Raw genomic sequence first — 15,569 nt, forward strand, 5'->3', positions numbered from 1 at the left:
CAGTTTACTACGCATTTATTTTTCTTGTTTGCTGCTCATTGCCTTATATTAGTTGTAATTTATGCTGCTTGCTTTGCCTTTTGTATTTTTTATCATTGCTGTTTGTGTTAATTGTTTTGTGCTGCTGCATTGCCTCGTTCCTTAGTTTAGCATCTGAGCTCAGTAGATTTAAGGTAGCTGAAGAGGGGTAGACTATATAAGAAACTGACTATGGAGAATAGGTAAAGAATGCGTTGTGAAGTTATATGAAAAAGATTTGGGCCAAAATGAGTATTGTTGACTGAGAAATAATTATATTGAAAGAAATATGAATAGAATACAGAAAGCAGATATAGATAGGACTTTTTGGGAATAATGATGAATGAAGGGAGATCTCCAAGAAGTAAAGGAAGTTTTGTTTGCAAAATACTGCAGTAAAACAAAGCCTGTCCTTTCCTTTTGTATTATTCCGCTATATGTGTATGTACTCTTGTGTATTTGTGCTTTTCCTGTCTTTATGTGTTTAGCTAATACGATTTATGTTGTAGAATTTTTCTAGTACTAAGCTATATTCACTATGAGGAGGAATACTGATATCCTCAAATATAAGTTGCATTAATAATATGTTATTTTCTTTGTAAAGTTGTTTACAATTCTGTTCTGTTTCAATGTTCATGTGTGAAATAGATGTTTCGAAAACTATTCTCATTATTTTATTTATTTACTTATGTCATAATTCCTGTAACTCTGATGGATATGTGATTTCGATTCTTTTGTAAAGCCTGTACTACAAATGTTATCTGTATTGTTATGTTCTTTAATGATGTATTTTGTACCTTTGTAATTTTATTTTCATGTTATAAATTTATAAATGTATAGACACCAGTGCTCCAAATTAAGTTACATTTCACTGCACACGTTTCTGTTGGTCATAGTATATGGACAATATGTGAGAAGTAGGGACTGTTAGTGTTTGCACGTGTGTTGATAATTCAGCAAGGGACATTTCAAACAAATTTTTTGTGAGTGGACAAGTGGTGGTTTATGGACTTACTATATTATCTGCAAGACTCTTCAATGGTGATTGTGCACCTGCACAGTCGCAACAGATGGCTGCTGGCCATCTCTACATGGACTACAGTGGGTCTGCATCTTTGATGGCCCACCAATACCATTAATTCTACAAGGACTGCAGTGGGTCTGCACCCCTATACTGTAATCTGTACCAGGACTACAGTTGGTCTACTCTATGATGACCTACCTACCAATATTCTTCAAAACTTTGACTGACTCAGCTGTGGGTTTGCTCTGTTGTGGCCCATTACCTGTCAGCATGTCAAGAGTCAGCACTGTCTTTCCGTTGGAAGGACAACACTACATCTTCAAGACTGCATGGACATCCACTACTTCTGTGTGCATTCTCTTTTACTGTTCAGACTTTGAAAAAAAAGAAAAACACTGTAATTTTACTGTGATGAATCAGGACTGTCTTTATAGACTGTGAGAAAATTTTAGCCTTTGACCAACATTGTATCAATAAGTGTGTGCATTTGATATCTTTGTTATTGTAATTATGAAAAATTTTATCAAATAATTATTGGTCACTGCCCAAAACAATTTGTAAAATTTTTGGTGGGGAGCATGGGGGCTATGTAAGTAGGCTGTTTAGGGTTTTTTATTGGTAACGCCACCTCTGTATAAAAATCACTGGCTGTGCTGTGTGCAGTCTGTGTCTAGTTTGCATTGTTGTCTGCCTTTGTAGTGTCGGGCAGCGGCAGCTGGATGTGACCAGTGCGTAGCGTTGCACAGTGGGAGGTGAGCCGCCAGCAGTGGTGGATGTGGGGAGAGAGATGGCGGAGTTTTGTAATTTGTCATGAACTGATATATATATTATGACTATCAAGGTAAATACATTGTTTGTTCTCTATTAATATCTTTCATTTGCTAACTATCCCTATCAGTAGTTAGTTCCTTCCATAGTTTGAATCTTTTATTTAGCTGTCAGTAGTGGCGCTCACTGTACTGCAGTAGTTCGAGTCTGAAGATTTTTGTGTGGTAAGTGACTTCTGAAAGGTATAGTTTAATGTTACTCAGGGCCATTCTTTTGCAGGGATTTTTGAAAGTCAGATTGCGTTGCGCTAAAAATATTGTATGTCAGTTTAAGGACAGTCATGTATAAATTTTTCTAAGGGGACGTTTCAAATCTTCTTAACATGTGTACTTCGACACTCAATAAACCAATTCTCACCAAGACACCACTTTGGATATGAAGCGGCAGCATGATATTGGCACTTCGTAGATGTAGTATGATTATTTTTATAAAATTCTATTTATTGATGAGGTAGATAATTGTTTTTCTAGTATAAATAGTACGTTTGACTTCCAATCAGAGAGATTGATATACACTCCTGGAAATTGAAATAAGAACACCGTGAATTCATTGTCCCAGGAAGGGGAAACTTTATTGACACATTCCTGGGGTCAGATACATCACATGATCACACTGACAGAACCACAGGCACATAGACACAGGCAACGGAGCATGCACAATGTCGGTACTAGTACAGTGTATATCCACCTTTCGCAGCAATGCAGGCTGCTATTCTCCCATGGAGACGATCGTAGAGATGCTGGATGCAGTCCTGTGGAACGGCTTGTCATGCCATTTCCACCTGGCGCCTCAGTTGGACCAGCGTTCGTGCTGGACGTGCAGACCGCGTGAGACGACGCTTCATCCAGTCCCAAACATGCTCAATGGGGGACAGATCCGGAGATCTTGCTGGCCAGGGTAGTTGACTTACACCTTCTAGAGCACGTTGGGTGGCACGGGATACATGCGGACGTGCATTGTCCTGTTGGAACAGCAAGTTCCCTTGCCGGTCTAGGAATGGTAGAACGATGGGTTCGATGACGGTTTGGATGTACCGTGCACTATTCAGTGTCCCCTCGACGATCACCAGTGGTGTACGACCAGTGTAGGAGATCGCTCCCCACACCATGACGCCGGGTGTTGGCCCTGTGTGCCTCGGTCGTATGCAGTCCTGATTGTGGCGCTCACCTGCACGGCGCCAAACACGCATACGACCATCATTGGCACCAAGGCAGAAGCGACTCTCATCGCTGAAGACGACACGTCTCCATTCGTCCCTCCATTCACGCCTGTCGCGACACCACTGGAGGCGGGCTGCACGATGTTGGGGTGTGAGCGGAAGACGGCCTAACGGTGTGCGGGACCATAGCCCAGCTTCCTGGAGACGGTTGCGAATGGTCCTCGCCGATACCCCAGGAACAACAGTGTCCCTAATTTGCTGGGAAGTGGCGGTGCGGTCCCCTACGGCATTGCGTAGGATCCTACGGTCTTGGCGTGCATCCGTGCGTCGCTGCGGTCCGGTCCCAGGTCGACGGGCACGTGCACCTTCCGCCGACCACTGGCGACAACATCGATGTACTGTGGAGACCTCACGCCCCACGTGTTGAGCAATTCGGCGGTACGTCCACCCGGCCTCCCGCATGCCCACTATACGCCCTCGCTCAAAGTCCGTCAACTGCACATACGGTTCACGTCCACGCTGTCGCGGCATGCTACCAGTGTTAAAGACTGCGATGGAGCTCCGTATGCCACGGCAAACTGGCTGACACTGACGGCGGCGGTGCACAAATGCTGCGCAGCTAGCGCCATTCGACGGCCAACACCGCGGTTCCTGGTGTGTCCGCTGTGCCGTGCGTGTGATCATTGCTTGTACAGCCCTCTCGCAGTGTCCGGAACAAGTATGGTGGGTCTGACACACCGGTGTCAATGTGTTCTTTTTTCCATTTCCAGGAGTGTATATCAAGAAAGACAATCTTAATTCTATCTACAAGTGTTTTTATTAGATTTATTATGCCAATAATTGTTATAATACTTGCAACAATGCTATCAAAAAAATTAATCAATGACCGGGAAGAAAGATCACCTTTCGAGAGTGGATTTGATCCAAAAAGATCAGCACGAATACCATTCTCCCTTCGAATCTTCTTAATCGCAGTAATTTATGTAATCTTTGACTGACAGACGCATGGAAATATCTTACAAAAGCCTGGCAGTCAGAGGTAGATGTCTTGAAATGGTACATGGATATAGGAAACAGTGGCTTTGTTCAGTCTGCACAATCGTCACCATCATCCGCCCTTTAAACTCAGTCCAGCTCGTGCTGCAACCGCTCCGAAATATCAGATGCAAATACACCAAACCTGAAAACTTACGTAAAATTGTTTTTGAAACACAGATGACGTCTGATTGCACAATATTCCCTTAAACCTCTAATACTGCTCTTCCTGCCTCTCTAGCATTTTCTTTTTTAATATGAGAGTTATACGTTTTTAAAGTCTGTCAGGAATCAATGACAAATGCGACCAGCCAATCATTTGTCTCCTGCGCCAAAGTCTTAATATCAAGTAGCACTTTAATTTTACTTTCTCAATTAGTTGTTGTATATATTTCCATCCCTACAGCTCCTTCTGTCCCTATCATCTGGTCCCTTCTTGTTGGCACGTGTCAATGTTTTCCGCATGTTCCTTTCTTCACTAATTTAGCTGAGAACCTCGTCAAGCTTATTCTGCATTCTTATCATCATGTCTCAAACGCTACGGCTCTCTTCTGCTTTGTTTGTCCTACAGTCCATGATTCACTACCATACAATGGTGTGCTCCTAACAAATAATTTCAGATATTTCTTCCTCAAATTAGGCCTATCTATAATACTATTAGACTTATTTAGATCACGAATGCCATTTTTCCAGTGCTGGTCTGCTTCTTATTTCCTCCCTAGTTCGTCCGTCGTGGGTAATTTTGCTTCCAGCGTAGCAGAATACCCTAACTTCATCTACTTTGGTATCACCATTTTTCATATTCAGTTTCTCGCTGTTCCCATTTCTGCTCTTCTCATTACCTTCGTCTTTTTTCGGTTTACTCTCAGTCCATATTCCGTACTCATTAGACTGTTCATTCCTGTCAATAGATCTTGGAATTCTTCCTCACCTTCGCTGAGGATAGAAATGCAATAAACAAATCTTATCATGGATATCCATTCATCCTCATTTTAAGTCCATCTTGAACCATTCCTTCATTTCCGTCATTGCTTCTTCGTAAATGGATTGAACAATAGCGACGAAGACTGCATCTCTGTCATTCCTCCTTTTCTATCCGAGCACTTCGTTATTAGTTTCCCAGGTTATTATTTCCTTGGTTCTAGTACATATTGCATATTACTCGTCTTTTGCTGTAGTTTAATCCTATTGCTCTCAGAATGTCGAATACTTTGTTTAGTTTTATTTCAAGAACGCTTTTTTCCAACTCGACAAATGCTGTTAATCTGTCTTCATTGTTCTTCAGTCTCCTTCTATTGTCAACCGCAAAGCCAGGAATGTATATCTCGTGGCTTTATTTTTCCTAAATCTAACTGATCGTCGTCTAGCAGTCCCAAGAGTTTTATTTTCCCTTCTTGTAAGCAACTTTGGTGCCTGAGCCCTTAAGTAGGGCTTGCTATCTTCTGAACTGAATGGGTGACTATTTACTGAAAATCTGATGGTATGTCGCAAGTCTCACAGATTCTACATACTAACTTAAATAGTTATTTGTTTTCCGCTGCCATGAATAGTTTTGTAAATTAGAACGGAACGTTGTTCACCACATCTACCTTATTTAATGTCAAGTCTTGAGCAGCTGTTTTAAATTCTGATTCTAATACTGAAATCCCAGTGTCTTCCACATCGACCATAAGTTCTTATTCTATCAGCCTCTCCCTCACAGAGTCCTTCGATGTAGGCTTTCCACCTCTCTGCTCTCTCCTATGTGCTAAGCAGTGGAATTCAAATTGCACTCTTAACGTTGCCACCTCTGCTTTTAATTTCACCGAAGGTCGTTTTGACTTTCCTATATGCCGAGTCTGTCCTTCTGACGATGATTCCTTTTTTGATTTCTTCACATTCCGCCTCGGCCTCCCAGAACTGTACCTTTATTGAATTTCTGAGGGATTAATATACGCTATTCTTTTTCAGAACATTTTTTGTAGTTCCGTCTTTCGTCGCTAAATTGATGTATTCTATTTGTTACGTAAGGCTTCTTTGCAGTTACCTTCCTAGTACCAAGATCTGTCTTTCAATCACACGTGACTGCTCTTTTCAGAGATGTACATTCCTCATAAATTGAATTGCCCACTGTAGTATTCCTTACCGCAGTATCCATATCCATAGCTGTCTTCAAACGCGTCTCATTATTCCTCATTACATCAGTACTCCACTTTATTCCAAGCAGATTTTTCCAGAAAGATTCTCTTAAGGTTCCATCTACCTGTCATCGTTGTTAAATTGTGATGTGAGTCATATCTGCTCCTAGGTACACCTTACATTCTAGTATCTCATTAAGGGACCTCCGTCTGTTGAAATCCACTTGGAATCTTCTCCTACCTCCAAATCTTTTCCAATGATATCCAGTCCTTTTTTCTACTCTGAACAGTGTCTGTTAGCACTAACTGAAATTTATTCCATAACTCTGTTAATATTTCTCTTCTGTCATTCCCATTACCAAGCCTATATGCTCCTGTAACTCTTTCTGCTACACTTTCCCCCACAGTCTCGTCCCAAACCCACATAACTACCTTGCATTTCCCTTTACAGTCTTAATTACCCTTTCTATATCCTCTTATACTCTCTCTGCCTCTTCATCTTGTGCTTCCAACGCCGGAATGTCTACCTGAAGTATTGTCGTCGGTCTTTGTTTGCTGTCGAATGCTCTATCGCTGAAATGTTAGCAATTACACGTCTATGCCTTACTTTCATATTCAAAACGGATAATATTCATCTTATAACGTGTTACGATGCTGTTTGTATTACCCTGTATTCACCTGACCCTGATATGGGTATCTTTTTTCCACTTCACATCACTGATAAACACTGTACTTAGACTGAGCCTTTTCAGTCCCCTTTCCGAGTTTTCTAGCTTCCGTATCACGTTCAGACATTGGAAATTCCACGCCCAGAGCAATCGAATATAATCCTTTTGTCAGTTGTTCCATCTTTTCCTAGTGGGCACCTACCCATATGCAGACACCTACCGGAGATCCGTGACTTTTTCGATTCGTTTTGCCAGTGAAGAAGTCAACATGATACCTTTCCGTTATATCAGTGCCTGTGTTATTCTGATTACGATGCAAAGGTCATTTGGACATGCATCCATGGCCAAAGAAGCAGGCACTGCGGTGGCCACAGCCGTTACGAAACATATCAAATGAATTCGCAACTGCGAATAATGACTACCATCAGCTGCAGAATGGAATGACGACAATGAAAATTTGTGCCGGACCGGGACTCGAATCCGAATTTCCCGCATATCGCGAGTGGTCGCCTTACCATTTATGCACGTGGCAAGAAACTGCATCGTAATCAACATTGTATTTTTCTCCCGATACCGGGGAAGCGACTTTCAAGTACAGTATCTGACCTGTACGGGAATTTACATAATGGATGTACGTGTACAGGTCTTAGACGCCTATTTGACGACATATAGAAGTTTGGGTCTGGCCGTGAATGGTGCATGGATAGCCAAACGGGCAGCTCCCCTTCGAGTGCCGAGCGGGAAGGTTCTTGTTTATTTCACGAACCGCTTGTGTGGAGTTTTCCTCGTTGGTGTTGTTCCGTCTGCCTAGTGAGTTGTAGCGCCTCCGCTCCACCTTACTGTCTGTGTTCGTCTACTTGCAGCGGCGTCGGGCTCTCTGCTATGGCTTCCATGGTTTCCACGAGTATTCCACGAAAAGGTACTGTGAGCTTTACTTTCGATAAGACAACGTGACACGTGCATCCCTAGAGCTCCACGATTGACTTATCGATACAATTCATGTGAACTCTCATCAGCCGGCCGGGGTGGCCGAGCGGTTCTAGGCGCTACAGTCTGGAACCGCGAGACCGCTACGGTCGCAGGATCGAATATTGCATCGGGCATGGATGTGTGTGATGTCCTTAGGTTAATTAGGTTTAAGTAGTTCTAAGTTCTAGGGGAATGATGACCTCAGATGTTAAGTCCCACAGTGCTCAGAACCATTTGAACCATTTTTTTGAACTCTCATCAGGCACACACCACTTATTTTTAAGCAGACGAATATGTATTTTACGTGAAATTTATGGATCCCCTTCACGTTGAAAGGTTACTGTTGCGACATGGTTCTCAAGGCCCGTTCAGGCATCGCGATAATCCCGTTAGTATGGTGTCACTCGCAGCTGCTGAAATCGACTATTCCAATGTTCGAGTGTTCAACCTCCCACCGAAGGTTGATGACAACTTTCTGCATGACATATTGACTCCTTATGGTACCGTGAAAAACGTCAGCTGTGAACACTGGTCTTCTCAACACAGATTAGTGTTAAAGTGGAATTCGTTCCGTGGAAATACTTGTCAAACGCAATGTTCCATCACATTTACAAGTTTGTGGTTACCGCGTCCGTGTCATGTGTACTGGACAAAAGGGAACTAGCCTCCTATGTAATGAAAGTGGACACGTTCGGTCTAATTGTCCGCTAAGGGTTCTGTATGAATGCTGTCATTAGTACAGCGTCGCAAATTGACGGTTGCTGATCTTGTTCCTTCCACTCCTGCTGACGGACGTACTTCTGCTTCGTATTATAATGAACAAACAGTCAGTTCTGATAATCGTGTCAATGAATTTTCGCCTTTACCTCCGCGACAGGTTCAGAATCCTTTTTGCCCCAGGATAGAACCTGTAACGGCGTCAAACAAGTGACGTCGCACTCAGGAAGTTGATGGTGAGGATTTGGCTGTGCCTTCTACGCCAACCTCCTCCGCGTCGATTGTGTCCCCTGCTCCTCTCGATGCTACGATACTTCCCGTCCATGGTAGGGTGAGTGATGAAGAAGTTATCTCCAGCATCCCTCTTGCTCGCGAAGTGGCTGCTTCTGAGCTGTCTGTATGTGGAGAGGGTGTGGAGTTTCCCACTTCGTCTTTGCGTCCTCTGTTACAGTCTGAGACGATGCAATGTCCTGCTGATCCTTCGTCTGCAGCCGCCGACGGTTTCCTGTATTTGCTGACTACAGCAACTCCCGAGGAGAATAAAATTAGCGACGAGGTATCACATGTTGCATTGGTAACTCTACAGAATGCTTACGCCTTAGTGACTGGGACATGACCCTAGTTCTGAGGGGCAGGAATCTATGCCTATGACATCTCCTACACCTCCGTCAGCAGAGGCCGCCATCTCACGTCGCCGACAGAAACAGCGGTGACACGTAAGAAATCTGAGAAAAATGGTTGAGATGACGGGGGTTCTGGTCCCCCGATGTCTGATTCCTCTGTAGATTCCGCAATATACCATGACTGTCAGCTGTCTACAGAATTCTACTCGATGTCACAACCCGACCGATTGCGCCAAGTGGGTTTTCGTTTGAAAATTGAGTAACTGAGTCTTTATAGCCTCACAGGGTGTCTCCATCATCCGGAGACCAAACGCGTTGAACAGAAACTCGTCGAAGACTATGGATATTTCTACACTAGCGGTTTAATCAAAAGAGCAAACCTATATTAACCAGAACAGTGATAGACATCATGTTACTAGGATGTCCTCCATGTTAAGTTTTTATGATATCTTTCATCCATGATGTATGGCTTTAAAGAAGATCTATAATTTAACACACGTTTTATTTTTTTAATATTGATACCGAATTTCAGTTTAAATGTAAATGATAACAAATCCAGTGCGACTCATAAATACGCGTATTTGTGGTATTAGGTATACGATTAGACGTAAATTTGTATGTAACATAGACCTTAAGTAGGAGGTACTGTGGCTCAACGGATGAAAAATTGATAACGGGGATCTGAGTTGAGTACGAGGACAAAGTGGACAAGTCAGTTTGCTAGCGGAGAAATTCATTTTCTGGAAGGCAACTTATTTCCATGTATTTCTGCGCGGAAAGCAGAAGTGAGGTATTAAGAAAGTTTGAGGCAGTTTCGAAAGTTTCGTGATGACTGGAATGAAGCAACTGCCTGGGATGAGTGATTGTGAAAAAGCCGTAAGCCGTAATGTGCCATTGAACTGTACTAAAAAATATTGGGCTTTTGAAGATGTCTGGGGAGACGATGAAAGTAAGAAAGAAGAACTAATATTTAAGATGTAGCAGATCACATCACATCAAGGTAATATCAAGAGAGTCATCCCAGAAGATCATTGCCAGGAAAAAATCAAGACACTGGAAGAACAACAATAGTGAGGATTTCTCCCAAGAAGTGCTAGTGTGCCTGGCAATATCAGTGACCGCGTGTGATGAAGACAACAGCTATTTATTTTGACAGCGAGAAGTGGAGAGACGGTGAACTAAAGCAGTGGAGAGCACAGTGTAAAAAAAGAGACTGTTGAGCGATGTTTGTTTTATGGAAAATTGACGTACTGTGGAAGTTATTATTCTAAATCATTTCTGGTGAGCGCAAAACACCGGTTTGGTTCGAAACTGAATCTCTGAATAAACAGACGCTGCACCAGAGGAATAAGCTGTTGCGTTAGCATCCACTGTTGAAATCAGATAGCTGTGTGTGCTTACAGAAGAACCCTGAAAATTGTAACCTATATAACGCATCAGAAGTGTTTTCATAACAGTTTCGCATCAAACTGTTTAGAAGCAGCTATCTGAAGGAGAATATATTTATGCAATTTATTTCTTGAGCTATTGCCATACTGTCAATATACAGGGTGTTTCCTTGAGACCGTGCAAAAATGTAACAGCACACAGAGAATACGCCACTGAATAATTTGAGGGACCGAACCAAAGGTCTGCGAAACCAACCTAAGGATATGTGGAAGTAAACGTGTCCACCGCTTTGTCTAACATTACTATATTCCAGTTTATTTACACTAACATGCGCAAAGGTTAACATGTATTGTGTTGTTTGTTTACATTGTTGTTGTAGTTGTTGTGGTCTTCAGTCCTGAGACTGGTTTGATGCAGCTCTCCATGCTACCCTATCGTGTGCAAGCTTCATCATCTCCCAGTACCTAACGCAACCTTCATCCTTCTGAATCTGCTTAGTGTACTAATCTCTTGGTCTCCCTCTACGAATTTTACCCTCCACGCTTCCCTCCAATACTAAATTGGTGATCCCTTGATGCCTCAGAACTTGTCCTACCAACCGATCCCTTCTTCTAGTCAAGTTGTGCTACAAACTTCTCTTATCCCCAATCCTATTCAATTATGTTATGTGATCTACCCATCTAATCCTCAGCATTCTTCGGTAGCACCACGTTTAAAAAGCTTCTATTCTCTTCTTGTCCAAACTATTTATCGTCCATGTCTCACTTCCATACATGGCTACACTCCATACAAATACTTTCAAAAATGACTTCCTGACACTTAAATCAATACTCGATGTTAACAAATTTCTCTTCTTCAGAAACGCTTTCCTTGCCATTGCCAGTCTACATTTTATATCATCTCTACTTCGACAATCATCAGTTATTTTGCTCCCCAAATAACATAACTCCTTTACTACTTTAAGTGTCTCCTTTCCTAATCTAATTCCCTCAGCATCAACCGACTTAATTCGACTACATTCCATTATCCTCGTTTTGCTTTTGTTGATGTTCATCTTATATTCTCCTTTCAGGACACTATCCATTCCGTTCAACTGCTCTTCCAAGTCCTTTGCTGTCTCTGACAGAATTACAATGTCATCGGCGAACCTCAAAGTTTTTATTTCTTCTCCATGGATTTTAATACCTACTCCTAATTTTTCTTTTGTTTCCTTCACTGCTTGCTCAATATACAGATTGAATAATATCGGGGAGAGACTCCAACCTGTCTCACTCCCTTCCCAACCACTGCTTCCTTTCATGTCCCGCGATTCTTATAACTGCCTTCTGGTTTCTGTACAAATTTTAAATAGCCTTTCGATCCCTGTATTTTACCTCTGCCACTTACAAGATTTGAAAGAGAGTATTCCACTCAACATTGTCAAAAGCTTTCTCTAAGCCTACAAATGCTAGAAACGTAGGTTTGCCCGTCCTTAATCTAGCTTCTAAGATAAGTCGTAGGGTCAGTATTGCCTCACGTGTTCCAACATTTCTACGGAATCCAAACTGATCTTCACCGAGGTCGGCTTCTACTAGTTTTTCCATTCGTCTGCAAAGAATTCCCGTTAATATTTTGATACTGTGACTTATTAAACTGATAGTTCGGTAATTTTCACATCTGTCAACACCTGCTTTCTTTTGGATTGGAATTATTATATTCTTCTTGAAGTGTGAGGGTGTTTCGCCTGTTTGATACATCTTGCTCACCAGATGGTAGAGTTTTGTCAGGACTGGCTCTCCCAAGGCCGTCAGTAGTTCTAATGGAATGTTGTCTGCTCTGGGGGCCTTGTTTCGACTCAGGTCTTTCAGTGCTCTGTCAAACTTTTCACGCAGTATCGTATCTCCCATTTCATCTTCTTCATCTGCATCCTCTTCCATTTCCATAATATTGTCGTCAAGTACATCGCCCTTGTATAGACCCTCTATATACTCCTTCCATCTTTCTGCTTTCCCTTCTTTGCTTAGTACTGGATTTCCATCTGAGCTTTTGATATTCATACAAGTGGTTCTCTTTTCTCCAAAGGTCTCTTTAATTTTCCTGTAGGCAGTATCTATCTTACCCCTAGTAATACTCGCTTCTACATCCTTACATTTGTCCTCTAGCCATCCGTGCTTAGCCATTTTGCACTTCCTGTCGATCTCATTTTTGAGACGTTTGTATTCCTTTTTGCCTGCTTCATTTACTGCATTTTTATATTTTCTCCTTTCATCAATTAAATTCAATATTTCTTCTGTTACCCAAGGATTTCTACTAGTCCTCGTCTTTTTACCCACTTGATCCACTGCTGCCTTCACTACTTGTTTGTTTACATATACATTCTTTATTTCCTGCAAGGAAACAAGGAAGACCAGCCTGATTAGTAAGAAGTCATGACTTCGTAACTTTACTTGTCCAGAAGGTGACTCTGGTCATATTTACATTGTCCCATCACAGAATGAGCTATGAATCAACGACTGACCCATTCATTTCTCAGTGCTATTAAGAGACTCAGAGTACAATGCGATGGAGCGGAACTGGTACAGTATGTCCTGGTCGCTGGGTTGGAAGGGGAGGTTCTATTCCATGGCCTGTGAGGTCACCTGATCTAAATCTCCTTGATCATTTCCTAAGGGGACATCTAAATCACTTGTGTATGAGAGCCCCTTGGATACGGAGATGGACTTAATTGCTGGAATTGTAGCTGCCTGTGGTGTGATTCGAAACACACCAGTGATATTTTTCACGGTGCTTCAGAACCTTGTTCGCAGGTGTCATACTTGCATTAAGGCTGTTGTCCGTCAGTTTCAGCACATTTTGGAAGATACAGTGCAGATGGTAAGTTCAGTGTCTCAATGATAGTATTTGTAGTTATTTGTAACTAATGTAAATAAAAAAACGTATACAGTAATGTGATTTTATTCGTATTATCCCAGGTTCCCTACCTCAAAATGTTCAGTGGAGCATCCTCCATGTCCTGTTAAACTTTTGCAAACTCTTATGGAAACACCCAGTATAAGATCAGTTGGATCATGTGACAAGCCAGAGGTCAGCGATATTCTTTGGTTGGATCTGTTGATAGAATCACAAGTGAAGAGCAAAAGTTGTACATCTTGGGAGGCAGTCATTTTCACAAAGAAATAGATGAGTGTTTGAATGTGAACAGTGTAACAGTGTAACCTGCACTGAAATGCAGGTAACATCGGAGGACGTTACACCACCCCTCGAAAGTTTAGTAACTTGAACTGTACGAAAAATTTAATCGTTACTAATTCTCTGCTTCGGGTTCTTTGCTTTACTGTCTAAAATGTGCAATCGAGACAAACCGACGTCCTAAATCATTTAATAATAATTTCAGATCCCTAGATAATATAAATCATTTTAAAGAATAGTTTGACTTTATCATAACGTTGTCTCAGTAATGAAAAACCACACTTGCCTTATGCCGCTAATTAAACAGTTCCAGGAACATAGTTATAATTATCTCACAGTACAGTTTAAGTTCAGTTAAAATTTGTTACACACACATTTGTCTTATAGAACGTCAAGAGATTCATAACAGCTCAAATATTGTTTAAAGCACTAAATACTGAATAACTCTGCCTTAATCAAGACGAACTTCTATTTTACCTACCTGAGTACATTAATACTATCGTAATATTATGTTTGTATGTGATTATGTATGATTATTAAAGAGTGGAGACATGTGACTTCGCAATGTACTAGTTCAAAGTAAATATTTGTGCTGTTTTGACTTCCGGTGATTGTAGCCAATGAAGAGACTGTCTTTAAATTTGGGTTTACATCGGTCTTCGGTAGATCCCCCGCTCATGCATAGTGAAAAAAACAGTAGTAAGATCAATATTAGTTCCTGTTAGCTGTGCTCCTTAACCGTTTTAATGCATGTCTTATTAGACGAGACAGTGATGTCATAGTTTCCTGAAAGTCAGGTAACGGATTGCAGTACTCCGTTTTAATCCTGAAATTGTGTAAATATTATTGACTATTAATGGCAGTGCATCTCTTATCTAGAACAAAGTAATGATAGTTTTACAGTTATGAACAAACATAAATAGAGAGCAAGTCTGGAAAACAATAATCTTTGGGGATTTTTCTACGATTAGGAGACGAAACACTAGCCACAGATGCGCCATAATGTTAACAAAACACAGACAACTAAGAATCCACATGTGATTTTACGACCTGCTCGTTTATCCGGCGAATTTAAACAACGCTGAGAGATTTTTTATGACAGAAGTGAAATCCATATTAATCTATGCAGAATGATTAATCACGCTGATTGTTTTTCCGTGCACTATTTGTGGCAACCTGTAGCATGCTTAAATTAATTTTCGCTGTTTGTGGGACAGAAATCATATGTTTATTGCAATGGATGGAGTAACATAATTTGCTAAAAGTAGTGCCCTTCGGCAGGTACAACCATTTCCAACATTTCGAATAACAAATACATTCCACCATAAAAGGTTGCAGGGTTCAGGTTATTTTGTGGTAACTTACTCATGGAGCCAGTTACAGAGATCGTTGAAACTTGTGAGGTTTTGTTCAGAAATGGCAAGCTGCATGAACCAAAACAGAAGTCTGCAATGTTGGGTGAAAACGTAAGTTGAATTAAGAATCCCACCGAAGTCCCTTTAAGGGTTTCTTCGCTCGGTTTGCAACACATTATTTGGCATTGACATGAATCAGAACAGCTTTGTCATGTCTTAGCGTATTATGGGCGTTTGCCTTTAAGTGCGCGATCCAAACTGAGTAACAGGTCTTAGTAGCATTCACCATTCACCGCCTGATCCGATTACAGCTATTCCACTGCTATGAGTGGGAATCCTGAATGCTTCCTGGTCATGCTGACAAAGTTTTATGAATTTAATTGTAAAAGTATAGACAGTAGAAAATAAAATTTCCTGTGGTGCCTCTCCTGCTCAAAGTCGGCCCGTTTGACGTTCTACCGCCCCCCCCCCCTCCCCCTAAGTAGTTCTAAGTTCTAGG

Source organism: Schistocerca serialis, chromosome 7 (assembly GCF_023864345.2).
Source record: "Schistocerca serialis cubense isolate TAMUIC-IGC-003099 chromosome 7, iqSchSeri2.2, whole genome shotgun sequence".
In the NCBI taxonomy this organism is placed as follows: domain Eukaryota; kingdom Metazoa; phylum Arthropoda; class Insecta; order Orthoptera; family Acrididae; genus Schistocerca; species Schistocerca serialis.